Raw genomic sequence first — 13451 nt, 5'->3', positions numbered from 1 at the left:
TTTAAATTTTAGAATCATATCTTTTAGCTTATTGTTAGTCAAGTAATCAATTTCAATTTTCAAAATCAAATCTTTTTAATTTCCAATTCAAATCTTTTTCAAAATGATTTTCAATCATATCTTTTTCAATTTCAATCATATCTTTTCAAAATCAATTTCAAAATCTTTTCTAACTTCTCACCCTTTCAAATTTGATTTTCAAATCTTTTTCAATTAACTACTTGACTTTTTGGTTTATTTTTAAAAGTTTTCTATTTCAATCATATCTTTTTCAAAACCACCTAACTATTTCTCTCTCTCTAATTTTCGAAAATCACTAACACTTTTTCAAAATTCTTTTTAATTAACTAATTAATTCAAATTTTAATTTTAATTTTATTTCTCTTTTTTATTTTCGAATTCTAACTACATTGTAAAATAAAAACAGATTTTTTTTCCTTTTAGTTTAAATTAAATTCAAATTTTCTCCCCCTCTCTCATCTCCTTATATTTATTTATTTATCTACTAACACTTCTCTTCTACTCATAATTCGAACCCCCTCTTCTCCCATGTGTTCGAATTTTTTCTCTTCTCTTCTTCTACTCACATAAGGAATCTCTATACTGTGACATAGAGGATTCCATATTTTCTTTTCTGTTCTCTTCTTTTTTCATATGAGCAGGAACAAGGATAAGAACATTCTTGTTGAAGCTGATCCTGAACCTGAAAGGACTCTGAAGAGAAAGCTAAGGAAGGCTAAAGCATAACTCTTTGGAGAGGATCTGACAGAAATTTTTGAAAAAGAAGGAGACATGGCCGAACCTAATAGCAATGGTGGAGATGCAAGGAAGATGCTTGGTGACTTTATTGCACCCTCTTCTAACTTCTATGGAAGAAGCATCTCACTTCCTGCAATTGGAGCAAACAACTTTGAGCTTAAGCCTCAATTAGTTTCTCTAATGCAACAGAACTGCAAGTTTCATGGACTTCCAATGGAAGATCCTCATCAGTTTTTAGCTGAATTCTTGCAAATCTGTGACACTGTCAAGACCAATGGAGTTGATCCCGAGGTCTACAGGCTTATGCTTTTCCCTTTTGCTGTAAGAGACAAAGCTAGAACATTGTTGGATTCACAACCTAAGGATAGCCTGAACTCCTGGGATAAGCTGGTCAGTGCTTTCCTGGCCAAATTCTTTCCACCTCAAAAGATGAGCAAGCTTAGAGTGGAAATCTAAACCTTTAGACAGAAGGAAGGAGAATCCCTCTATGAAGCTTGGGAAAGATATAAGCAACTGATCAAAAGGTGTCCTACTGACATGCTTCCAGAATGGAGCATCATAAGTATATTCTATGATGGTCTATCTGAGTTGTAAAAAATGTCATTAGACCATTCTGCAGGAGGATCTCTTCACGTGAAAACCCCTGCAGAAGCTCAGAAACTCATTGAAATGGTTGCAAATAACCAGTTCATGTACACCTCTGAGAGGAATCCTGTGAACAATGGGACGCCTCAGAAGAAGGGAGTTCTTGAAATTGATACTCTGAATGCCATATTAGCTCAGAACAAAATATTGACTCAGCAATTCAATATGATTTTTCAAAGTCTGAATGGATTGCAAGCTGCATCCAACAGTACTAAAGAAGCATCTTCTGAAGAAGAAGCTTATGATCCTGAGAACCCTACAATAGCAGAGGTGAATTACATGGGAGAACCCTATGGAAACACCTATAATCCTTCATGGAGAAATCATCCAAATTTTTCATGGAAGGACCAACAGAAGCCTCAACAGGGCTTCAATAATAATGGTGGAAGAAATAGGTTTAGCAATAGCAAGCCTTTTCCATCATCTTCTCAGCAACAGACAGAAAATTCTGAACAGAGCCATTCTGGCCTGGCAACCATAGTCTCTGATCTATCCAAGACCACACTAAGTTTCATGAATGAAACAAGGTCCTCCATTAGAAATTTGGAGGCACAGGTGGGTCAGCTGAGTAAGAAGATTACTGAAACTCCTCCCAGTACTCTCCCAAGCAATACAGAAGAAAATCCCAAGAGAGAGTGCAAGACCATAACCTTACTTGGTGTGGCCGAATGCCCAGAGGAGGAGGAGGACGTGAATCCCAGTAAGGAAGACCTCTTGGGACATCCTCTGAACAGAAAGGAGTTCCCATTTGAGGAACCAAAGGAATCTGAGGCTCATACAGAGACTATAGAGATTCCATTGAACTTCCTTCTACCATTCATGAGCTCTGATGAATATCCTTCCTCTGAAGAGGATGAAGATGTCACTGAAGAGAAATTTGCTAAGTATCTAGGAGCAATTATGAAGTTGAATGCCAGTTTATTTGGTAATGAGACTTGGGAGGATGAACCCCCCTTATTCACCAATGAACTGAGTACATTAATGAGGCAAACTTTACCTCAGAAGAAACCAGATCCTGGAAAGTTCTTCATACCTTGTACCATAGGCACCATGACCTTTAAGAAGGCTCTGTGTGACCTGGGGTTAGGGATAAACCTCATGCCACTCTCTGTAATAGAGAAACTGGGAATCTTTGAGGTACAAGCTACAAGAATCTCACTAGAGATGGCAGACAAATCCATGAAACAGGCTTATGGACTAGTAGAGGATGTGCTAGTGAAGGTTGAAAGCCTTTACATCCCTGCTGATTTCATAATCCTAGACACTGGGAAGGATGAGGATGAATCCATCATTCTTGGCAGACCCTTCCTAACCACAGCAAAAGCTGTAATTGATATTGACAGAGGAGAGTTGGTCCTTCAGTTAAATGATGACTACCTTGTATTTAAGACTCAAGGTTCTCCTTCTATAACCATGGAGAGGAAGCATGAGAAGCTTCTTTCAATACAGAGTCAAACAAAACCCCCACATTTAAACTCTAAGTTTGGTGTTGGGAGGCCACAACCAAACTCTAAGTTTGGTGTTGAGAGGCCACAACCAAACTCTAAGTTTGGTATTGAGAGGTCCCAACATTGCTCTGATTTTCTGTGAGTCTTCATGAGAAGCTCACTGTCAAGCTATTGACATTAAAGAAGCGCTTGTTGGGAGGCAACCCAATGTTATTTAATTATATCTATTTATTTTCCATTGCTATTTTATGTTTTCTTTAGGTTGATGATCATGTGAAGTCACAAAAACTACTGAAAAATCAAAAACAGAATGAAAAACAGCATTAAAAATAGCTCACCCTGGAGGAAGATCTTACTGGCATTTAAACGCCAGTAAGAAGCATCAAACTGGCGTTTAACGCCAGAAAGAAGCATCAAGCTGGCGTTAAACTCCAGAAACAAGCACCAAACTGGCGTTTAACGCCATAACAGAGTATCTACTTGGCGTGTAACGCCAAAATAGGGAGAAAAGCTGGCGTTAAATGCCAGAAACAAGCAGCAACCTGGCGTTTAACGCCAGAAGTGCAATCCAAGGGCATTTTGCATGCCTAAATGGAGCAGGGATGCCAAGTCTTTGACCCCTCAGGATCTGTAGACCCCACAAGATCCCCACCTACCCCACCTCTCTCTCTCTCTCCCACCTTTTTATAACACTCTTTCCCAAATACCCTTCACCAATCACCTCCATATCTCTTCCCCAAATACCCTTCACAATTTAAACCATTTCCCTCCCACACCCAACCCCCTGGCCGAACCACTTCCCTCACTCCATCTCCTCCATTTTCTTCTTCTTCTACTTTCCTCTTTCTTCTTTTGCTCGAGGATGAGCAAACCTTTTAAGTTTGGTATGGTAAAAGCATTGCTTTTGTTTTTCCATAACCATTAATGGCACCTAAGGCCAGAAAAACCTCAAGAAAGAGGAAAGGGAAGGCAATTTCTTCCACCTCTGAGTCATGGGAGATGGAGAGATTCATCTCAATGGTCCATTGGTGCACGAAATTGTGATCATCAACAATGGCGCCAAAGGACTTGGAGCTCTCAAACGTGAATCACACTTTGTCACAATTCCACACAACTAACCAGCAAGTGCACTAGGTCATCCAAGTAATACCTTACGTGAGTAAGGGTCGATCCCACGGAGATTGTCGGCTTGAAGCAAGCTTGGTCATCTTGTAAATCTCAGTCAGGTGGATTTAAATGGTTATGGAGGATTGATAATTAAAAGATGAATAAAACATAAAATAAGATAAAGATAGAGATACTTATGTAATTCATTGGTAGGAATTTTAGATAAGCGTATGAAGATGTTTTGTTCCTCTTGAACCTCTGCTTTCCTATTGCCTTCTTCCAATCATTCATACTCCTTTCCATGGCAAGCTTTATGTTGGGCATCACCGTTGTCAATGGCTACTTTCCGTTCTCTCAGTGAAAATGTTCTACGCACGCTGTCACCGCACGGCTAATCATCTGTCGGTTCTCGATCATGTTGGAATAGGATCCATTGATCCTTTTGCGTCTGTCACACGCCCAACAATTGCGAGTTTGAAGCTCGTCACAGTCATCCCTTCCCAGATCCTACTCAGAATACCACAGACAAGGTTTAGACGTTCCGGATCTCAGGAATGGCCGCCAATAATTCTAGCCTATACCAGGAAGACTCTAATCTTAGATTAGAAACCCAAGAGATACACATTCAAGCTTGTTTACATGTAGAACAGAAGTGGTTGTCAGTCACGCATTCATAGGTGAGAATGGTGATGAGTGTCACATAATCATCACATTCATCATGTTCTTGGGTGCGAATGAATATCTTGAAGAAGAAATAGACTTGAGTTGAATAGAAAAACAATAGTACTTTGCATTAATTCATGAAGAACAGCAGAGCTCCACACCTTAATCTATGGTGTGTAGAAACTCCACCGTTGAAAATACATAAGAACAAAAGGTCTAGGCATGGCCGAATGGCCAGCCTCCCAAAGAGGGTTCAATCATCAAAACATGATTCAAAGATTATCAAAAGATTGAAAATACAATAGCAAAAGGTCCTATTTATATAAAACTAGTAGCCTAGGGTTACAGAAATAGGTAATTAATGCAAAAATCTTCTTCTGGGCCCACTTGGTGTGTGCTTGGGCTGAGCATTCAAGCTTTCACATGTAGAGACTTTTCTTGGAGTTAAGCACCAGCTTTTGTGCCAGTTTGGGCGTTTAACTCCAGCTTTTGTGCCAGTTCTGGCGTTAAACGCCAGAATTCTTGAGCTGACTTGGAACGCCTGTTTAGGCCATCAAATCGTGGGCAAAGTATGGACTATTATATATTGATGGAAAGCCCAGGATGTCTACTTTCCAACGCAATTAAGAGCGCGCCAATTGGGCTTCTGTAGCTCCAGAAAATTCACTTCGAGTGCAGGGAGGTCAGAATCCAATAGCATCTGCAGTCCTTTTTCAGCCTCTGAATCAGATTGTTGCTCAGGTCCCTCAATTTCAGCCAGAAAATACTTGAAATCACAGAAAAACACACAAACTCATAGTAAAGTCCAAAAAAGTGATTTTTAAATAAAAACTAATAAAAACATAATAAAAACTAACTAAAATATACTAAAAACATACTAAAAACAATGCCAAAAAGCGTATAAATTATCCACTCATCATCCATCAAGACCACTTCTATGAAGTTGTGGCAAATAATGCAAGGAGACCCTCATCCTTTCACTAGAAGAGTCAACTTTGATCAAAGGTTGGACCAAGTCCTCATGGACATCTGTGTGGAAGGAGCTCAATGCAAACAAGAGAGCCCACTCATGGACCTCAACAAGAGCATGAGGAAATTCCTCATCATGAAATCCCTAAGATGCCTCAAGGGATGCACTTTCCTCCACAAAACTATTGGGAGAAAATTAACACCTCCCTAGGAGAATTAAGTTTCAACATGGGACAACTAAGGGTGGAGCACCAAGAGCATTCCATCCTCCTCCATGAAATTAGAGAAGATCAAAGAGCTATGAGAGAGGAGCAACAAAGGAAAGGAAGAGACATTGAGGAGCTAAAGCACTCCATAAGATCTTCAATAGGAAGAACTAGTCGCCAACACTAAGGTGGACCCGTTCTTTAATCTCCTTGTTTTTTATTTTTCTATTTTTTCGTTTACCATGCTTTATGTTTATCTATGTTTTGTGTTTTTACTACATGATCATTAGTGTTAAGTGTCTATGTCTTAAAGCTATGAATGTCCTATGAATCCATCACCTCTCTTAAATGAAAAATGTTTTAATTATAAAAGAACAAGAAGTACATGAATTTCGAATTCATCCTTGAGATTAGTTTAATTATTTTGATGTGGTGACAATACTTTTTGTTTTCTGAATGAATGCTTGAACAGTGCATATGTCTTTTGAATTTGTTGTTTATGAATGTTAAATTTTTTGGCTCTTGAAAGAATGATGAAAAAGGAGAAATGTTATTTGATAATCTGAAAAATCATAAAATTGATTCTTGAAGCAAGAAAAAGCAGTGAATACAAAAGCTTGCAGAAAACAAAATGGCAAAAATAAAAAAAAAAAGAAAAAAAAAGAAAAAGCAAGTAGAAAAAGCCAAAAGCTCTTAAAACCAAAAGGCAAGGGTAAAAAGGATCCAAGGCTTTGAGCATCAGTGGATAGGAGGGCCCAAGGGAATAAAATTCTGGCCTAAGCGGCTAAACCAAAGTGTCCCTAACCATGTGCTTGTGGCGTGAAGGTGTCAAGTGAAAACTTGAGACTGAATGGTTAAAGTCGAGGTTCAAAGCAAAAAGAGTGTGCTTAAGAACCCTGGACACCTCTAACTGGGGACTCTAGCAAAGCTGAGTCACAATCTGAAAAGGTTCACCCAGTTATGTGTCTGTGGCATTTATGTATCCGGTGGTAATACTGGAAAACAAAGTGCCTAGGGCCACGGCCAAGACTCATAAAGTAACTATATTCAAGAATCAACATACTAAACTAGGAGAATCAATAACACTATCTAAATTCTAAGTTCCTATAGATGCCAATCATTCTGAACTTCAAAGGATGAAGTGAGATGCCAAAACTATTCAGAGGCAAAAAGCTACTAGTCTCGCTCATCTGATTGGAAATAAGTTTCATTGATGGTTTGGAATTTATAGTGTATTATCTTCTTTTTATCCTAATTGATTTTCAGTTGCTTGAGGACAAGCAACAATTTATGTTTGGTGTTGTGATGAGCGGATAATTTATACGCTTTTTGGCATTGTTTTTACATAGTTTTTAGTATACTTTAGTTACTTTTTATTATATTTTTATTAGTTTTCATTCAAAAATCACATTTTGGGACTTTACTATGAGTTTGTGTGTTTTTATGTGATTTCAGATAATTTCTGGCTGAAATTGAGGGACTTAAGCAAAAATTTGATTCAGAGGCTGAAGAAGGACTGCAGATGCTGTTGGATTCTGACCTCCCTGCACTCAAAGTGGATTTTCTGGAGCTTCAAAAACCCAATTGGCACACTCTTAATTGCGTTGGAAAGTAGACATTCAGGGCTTTCTAGAAATATATAATAGTCTATAATTTGCACGAGTTTTGATTATGCAAACTGCCGTTCAAATGCCAATTCCATGCCCTATTCTGGAGTTAAACGCCAGAAATAGGTTGCAAATCAGAGTTAAACGCCAGAAACAGGCTACAACCTGGCGTTTAACTCCAAAAAGAATCTCTACACATGAAATCTCAATGCTCAGTCCAAGCACACACCAAGTGGGCCCGGAAGTGGATTTCTACATCATTTACTTATCTTATGTAACCCTAGCTACTAGTTTAGTATAAAAACTACTTTTAGTGATTTATTTCACATCTCTGGTTGGTATTTGACTAATTTTATGTTCAGAGATCACGTTTAGGGGGCTGGCCATTCGGCCATGCCTTGACCTCCATCACTTATGTATTTTCAACGGTAGAGTTTCTACACACCATAGATTAAGGTGTGGAGCTCTACTGTTCCTCATGAATTAATGAAAACTACTATTGTTTTTCTATTCAATTCAAGCTTATTCTTATTCTAAGATATTCATTCGCACACAAGAACATGATGAATGTGATGATTATGTGACACTCATCACCATTCTCACTTATGAATTCGTGCCTGACAAACACTCCTGTTCTACATGAAAACAAGCTCGAATACATATCTCTTAGCCTCTTGGTTCACAATCAGAGTCTTCGTGGTATAGGCTAGAATTATTGGTGGCCATTCTTGAGATCTGGAAAGTCTAAACCTTGTCTGTGGTATTCCAAGTAGGATCTGGGAAGGAATGACTGTGACGAGCTTCAAACTCGCGAGTGTTGGGCGTAGTGACAGACGCAAAAGGATCACTGGATCCTATTCCAACATGATCGAGAACCGACAGATGATTAGCCATGCGGTGACAGCACATTTGGACCATTTTCACTAAGAGGACGGGATGTAGCCATTGACAACGGTGATGCCCAACATACAGCTTGCCATGGAAAGGAGTATGAATGATTGGATGAAGACAGTAGAAAAGCAGAGATTTAGAGGGAGCAAAGCATCTCCATACGCCTATCTGAAATTCTCACCAATGAATTACATAAGTATCTCTATCCTATTTTATATTTTATTTATATTTTAATTATCTTAAATCCTATAACCATTTGAATCTTCCTGACTGAGATTTGCAAGATGACCATAGCTTGCTTCAAGCCGACAATCTCCGTGGGATCGACCCTTACTCACGTAAGGTTTATTACTTGGACGACCCAGTGCACTTGCTGGTTAGTTGTGCAAAGTTGTGAAAAAGAACTAAGATTATGAACGTGCGTATTAAGTTTTTGGTGCCGTTACCAAGGAATGAACAGTCATGATTTCGTGCACCAGTCACTAACATTGGTGATCTCTTTCTTTTTCCACGTTAGAGTTCACGTTAATTGGATTAACGTGACTCTTAACGTGGCTGTGTGTGGCCTTTTGGAACGTTAGTGGTGTTCACTTTACCACTAACGTTGGAACTTCTCTTTCCTTCCACGTTAGTTCCCACGTTAATGTAACTAACGTAGCAACTAACGTGGGTTATGATTTCTTTCGAAAGCGTTATTGGTGATAACTTTACCACTAACGTTGCAAGCTTGCTCCCTTTCCACGTTAGTGGTCACGTTAGTGAGACTAACGTGGCTGCTAACGTGGCTCTTCTTTGCTTCCTTTGTCCTGAAATCAAACAAACAAGGTGCATCAAAGCTTTGTCTCAAGTCATGAGATCATGCATCATCCATTTTATCATTCAATTCATGCATAATTCTCATGAAATCATGTAAAGTTCACAATGTTTGCTTGAATCAAGATGTAAGTGTATATTCATCCAAAACTTGCTTATTTATTAAGAAAATGCATGAAACTACCCTAAAATAGTAAAGAAAAAGGTCAGTGAAACTGGCCAAGATGCCCTGGCATCATGGTTGGAAGCATCACTCTAAGTTCATGATGGTTGTACGCTCAAAGTTTGATAACAATAGTTGGTGTAGAACCAAAGTGAATGGGTCTGGAAGGATGTTTGGCTGGTTAATTGAGAATTCCAAGGCTAAACCACCCGGATGGAATCATGATGATCAACTTGAAGACGGGTGTGGAAACAAGATTTGGGATCCCGGCATACAAGAGGATCAACTTTGGGAGCTCAAAGCTTGTGAAGAACTCCCTCAAGGCTTGACGAATTTACTTGGAATTGATAGAGCTTATTGGAAGTCCAAGCGTTGGTGGCAGCTTCAAGATGAGTTCAAGCACAAGCCACCATGACAAGGAGCTCACCAAATGTCCAACTTAAGGACTTTAACTAAAAGTACTAGGTGGGAGACAACCCACCATGGTATGATCCTCCTTCTTATTAGTTTTAATTTATTTCTGTCAGTTTTAATTTGCAGTTCTGTATATTTACTTTTATTTTGCATTTAAAAACAAAGAGGAATCGACGCGCAAGAGTCTACGACCCGCACGCGTTGTGTGTGACTGCGCAATAAAGAGAAAACGAACAGAGAGTTGTGATGGAGACGTGCGGGAGGGGTGCCTGGAGCACGAACCACCCCACGCATACGCGTGCCTCACGCATACGTGTCCCCTGCAGAAATTTCAACCCACGCGTAAGCGTTAAGGACGCGTACGCGTGGGCATGAAAACAACGTAAAAGCGTGAATTTCACAGAGAGTTGTGCGGCCACCGTGCTGGAAGCGTGCGAGTAGTCACGCATACACGTGACCGACGCTCACGTGTCAGTGTGCATGTTTCTCCACGCACGCGTACGCGTACGCGTCCGCGACGCTTACGCGTCGCATGGCTTCTTCAGTTTTCACGCGTACGCGTGATGCTTGCGCGCGCGTCGCGTTTGTTTCTTGTTCTCTTATCTTTTCTCCTTCTTTCTTCCTCATCTCTTACTCATTCTTCTTCTTTTCTCACTTTCTTCTCATCCTTATTCTCTTTTATTCTCTTTTACATACTTCATTTGCATACTTTCCTTCATTGCATTTTAATTTTATTCATATATTTTTATCTCCTTTTCTAATTTCCTATTTTACCATTGGTGTTAAATGTTCTTATTCAACTGTTGTTTCTTTTCTGATATTATTTTGGTACTTAGTGACTTGTTTTAAATTGTTGGGTATTATTATGCATAAGTCAATGCTAATCCTTTATGATACTTGTATTCCTTTTGCATTGACATGAATTTATATTGTCTTTCATGACCCACTCTCTCTTCCCCTTTGTTGCAATTTTTGCACTATTGATATGCCATTTGCTTATACTATTTTCTCACCTGCATGTTATAGCTACCATGTAGTTGAGACCCTCATTATTTGGCATTCACCCACCCATACTTTAATTGTTTTCTTATCTTTATTTTTCTGGGTCACTTTTCTTCTTTTTCCTCTTCTTTCAGGATGGCCATCAAGAAAAGGAAAGGAAAAAGCTTCTCAATGGGGTAAAAAACAAGTTCCTACGCACATTCTTTGGAAAAAGCGTTAGTTGTAGCAACCCGTCCACTTGCACATCTTAGCATGCACCGAGGACGGTGCAATCTTTAAGTGTGGGGAGGTCGATACCTGTTCCGAGGGTTACTTGAAACTGTAGGTCGATCTCGGATGAGATCTCTTTGTACTGGTCGGAGCTGTTGTGTCCGACTTGTTGGGCTTAGTTGGTGGTGCTGATCCTTCGTCACCGGAGGGTGAGGGTACCTGCAAGGGACTCCGATGCTTAAGTTAGCAAGGGTATTAAGCAAGTTTTTAGTAGAATCAGAGTATGAGTTATACCTGGGTGCTCCAGTGTATTTATAATGGTATGGAGTAACCTTTCTGGGGATAAGATAGTTATCTTATCTTATCTTTGAGTGAAGTCATCTTATCTTTAAGGGAACTGCCCTTATCTCTCTAGGCTTGGGCTGCCTTTGGATTTGGGTCATGTTCCTCCATTTAGGCCCTTTTTGGGCTTCTCTTGGGTGATTTGGCCGAACTCTTTAAGAAGAGGTTGGGTAATCCTGACCTGAAGAGGTCGGTCGACTTGTCGTCTATCATCCCGAGTCATACAGCTCGACCCAGGGCATGAACAGTGCCCCTGCTCGAGCATGGTCTTCCTTTTGAGGTCGAGTCCTTTTTTAGGACTTTGATCCTTCTTTGGAGAGGCTGGGATCGAGCACTTCGGTTGATTCCGCCGAGGCTTCTTGAATGTGAAGCATTTTCCTTCACTACTTTTAAATTGCGTCGTGCGTTGCACTTTTCCTACGGAACGTGCAAAGGTTAAATACTCATTAATTCTTTGCCGTTTCCTTTTTTACTTCCCTCTTCGTGTCTTTATTTGAAATTTCAAAGCTTTGTTTCATTTTTCCCCTTTTCACTTCTCTTCTTTAACTGCTAGTGCTTCGTTCTCTTGTTCAAAAGGTGATCGTCTGGCGCGGCTTCATTATTGTTTCAATCTCCCAACATTTATTGTCTCCCCCTTGTTACGGATTGGTCTTCTTTCTCTCTCTTTTTCTTTTCCACGTCGTTCTTCTCGTGTCTGAGAAAGTTTTGATCTTGCTTGGAGAAAGTTTGAATCTTTCTACTTTTGCTATGCCTGATTATTGCTGCAATGTGTACTCTGGGAGTTTCTTCGACTTTGTATGAACCTCTTTGTGTTTTCTTGATAGTTGATACTTTTAGGGTTTTGCATGTTGTTACCATTTTTTATTTTGAAGCTCTTGGATTAATGAACTGTTTGATTTTGAAGATTGCGTCTTTGATGATTTTCACTTGACAGGTTTGATGTTGATAGTTCCCTTTGCTGATAAGTTTGTAAAAGGATGGCAATTTTTGATGACTTTTTGGTTTGTGACTTTCTTTTTGGAGTGTCGTTTTGTTGAAAGAGGATAATTTTCTTGCTGAGAGATGTTAGGATGTAGTCTTTATAGATTTTTTCTGAGTCCTTACTCTGTTACTGCCTCCAAAGGATGCCCCTGGACCTTGGTGTGAGTCCTGGGGTCTCCTTTTGTTGTTGTATATTTTAGTCTGAGTTGAATCTATATTTGTCTGAGCTGATTTCTTGATTTTCCCGAGTTGTTTTAGATAGTAACCCATTTTCATTTTTCTTACTGTAGGATTTAGTTGACCATGTCTTCTCGCAAAAATATTGTCGAGACGTCCTCCAAAGTCCCCGAGGGCATGTCTGACTGGCTGGACTCCCTCGTCCTGATGTGTGTTTCAGTGTTTAATTCTGAATACTGCGTGGAGCTTAGAAAGCATCACCGGATCTGTAGTAGTAGAGATCAAGAGAAGAACTATGAGTTGGTAGCGCCTGACCCTGATGAGAGGGTTTGTTTTCCTTCTCCCATCCAGGGGGAACGTCCCTTCTTTTTTGCTTATGACTATTTTTTAGCCAAATGAACATTACCATTCCTTTTACATCCTTTGAGACCGATTTGTTGTGGTCGTGTAATGTAGCTCCATCCCAACTTCATCCAAACTCATGGGGCTTTATTAATATCTTTCAGTTGTTGTGCCAAGAACTAGATGTTAAGCCTTCTCAAACCCTCTTTCTTTATCTCTTTGTTTTGACTAAGCCTGGGATTTCTTCAAAAAAGAAAGCTTCTTGAATTTCTTTCCGATCTGCCCAGGGAAAGAAAGTTTTTTCCATGTATGATGAGTCCTTTAGGGACTTTAAGACTTATTACTTTAAGGTCCGAGCTGTTGAAGGAGCTTGGCCGTTTTTCTTGGAGTCAAATAATGAACCCGCCTTCCCCTTATGTTGGCAAAAGAATGTTGTAGTCTCTAGATATTCGTGGGAAATACTGGATGAGGTCGAACCGGCCTTTGTGAATGTGTTGGAGGAGAATTGAGGGCAACGTCCTCATCTTGATACTAAGAGATTTTTAGGGGATCCCTCACTTCTTCGAGCTGAGCTAGGTAGTGGTCGACTTCTTTTTACTTGTTTGTCGTTGTTAATTTTGTATCCTTTTCTTCCGATTTGTAAATTGTCTTTTGCTGATCCCCTTTTGTTTTTTCAGAGATGGTGAAGACTAATGATTCCATGGAGGCTATT

At 39.6% G+C, this 13451-nt stretch overlaps 1 non-coding gene across 1 annotated transcript; it reads right to left on the bottom strand.

The window, feature by feature from the left end:
* Nucleotides 1–1194: 1194 nt before the first annotated feature.
* LOC148576281 (small nucleolar RNA R71) lies at nucleotides 1195–1302 on the bottom strand. The gene has a single exon (XR_015902896.1). It is a non-coding gene; the product is annotated as a small nucleolar RNA R71 (small nucleolar RNA).
* Nucleotides 1303–13451: the final 12149 nt, after the last annotated feature.

The sequence above is a fragment of the Arachis ipaensis genome, chromosome B1, assembly GCF_059453495.1.
Source record: "Arachis ipaensis isolate K30076 ecotype BB chromosome B1, ASM5945349v1, whole genome shotgun sequence".
Classification (NCBI taxonomy): domain Eukaryota; kingdom Viridiplantae; phylum Streptophyta; class Magnoliopsida; order Fabales; family Fabaceae; genus Arachis; species Arachis ipaensis.
Note: the sequence above shows the minus strand (reverse complement) of the source record. Positions and strands in the feature narration are given on the sequence as shown.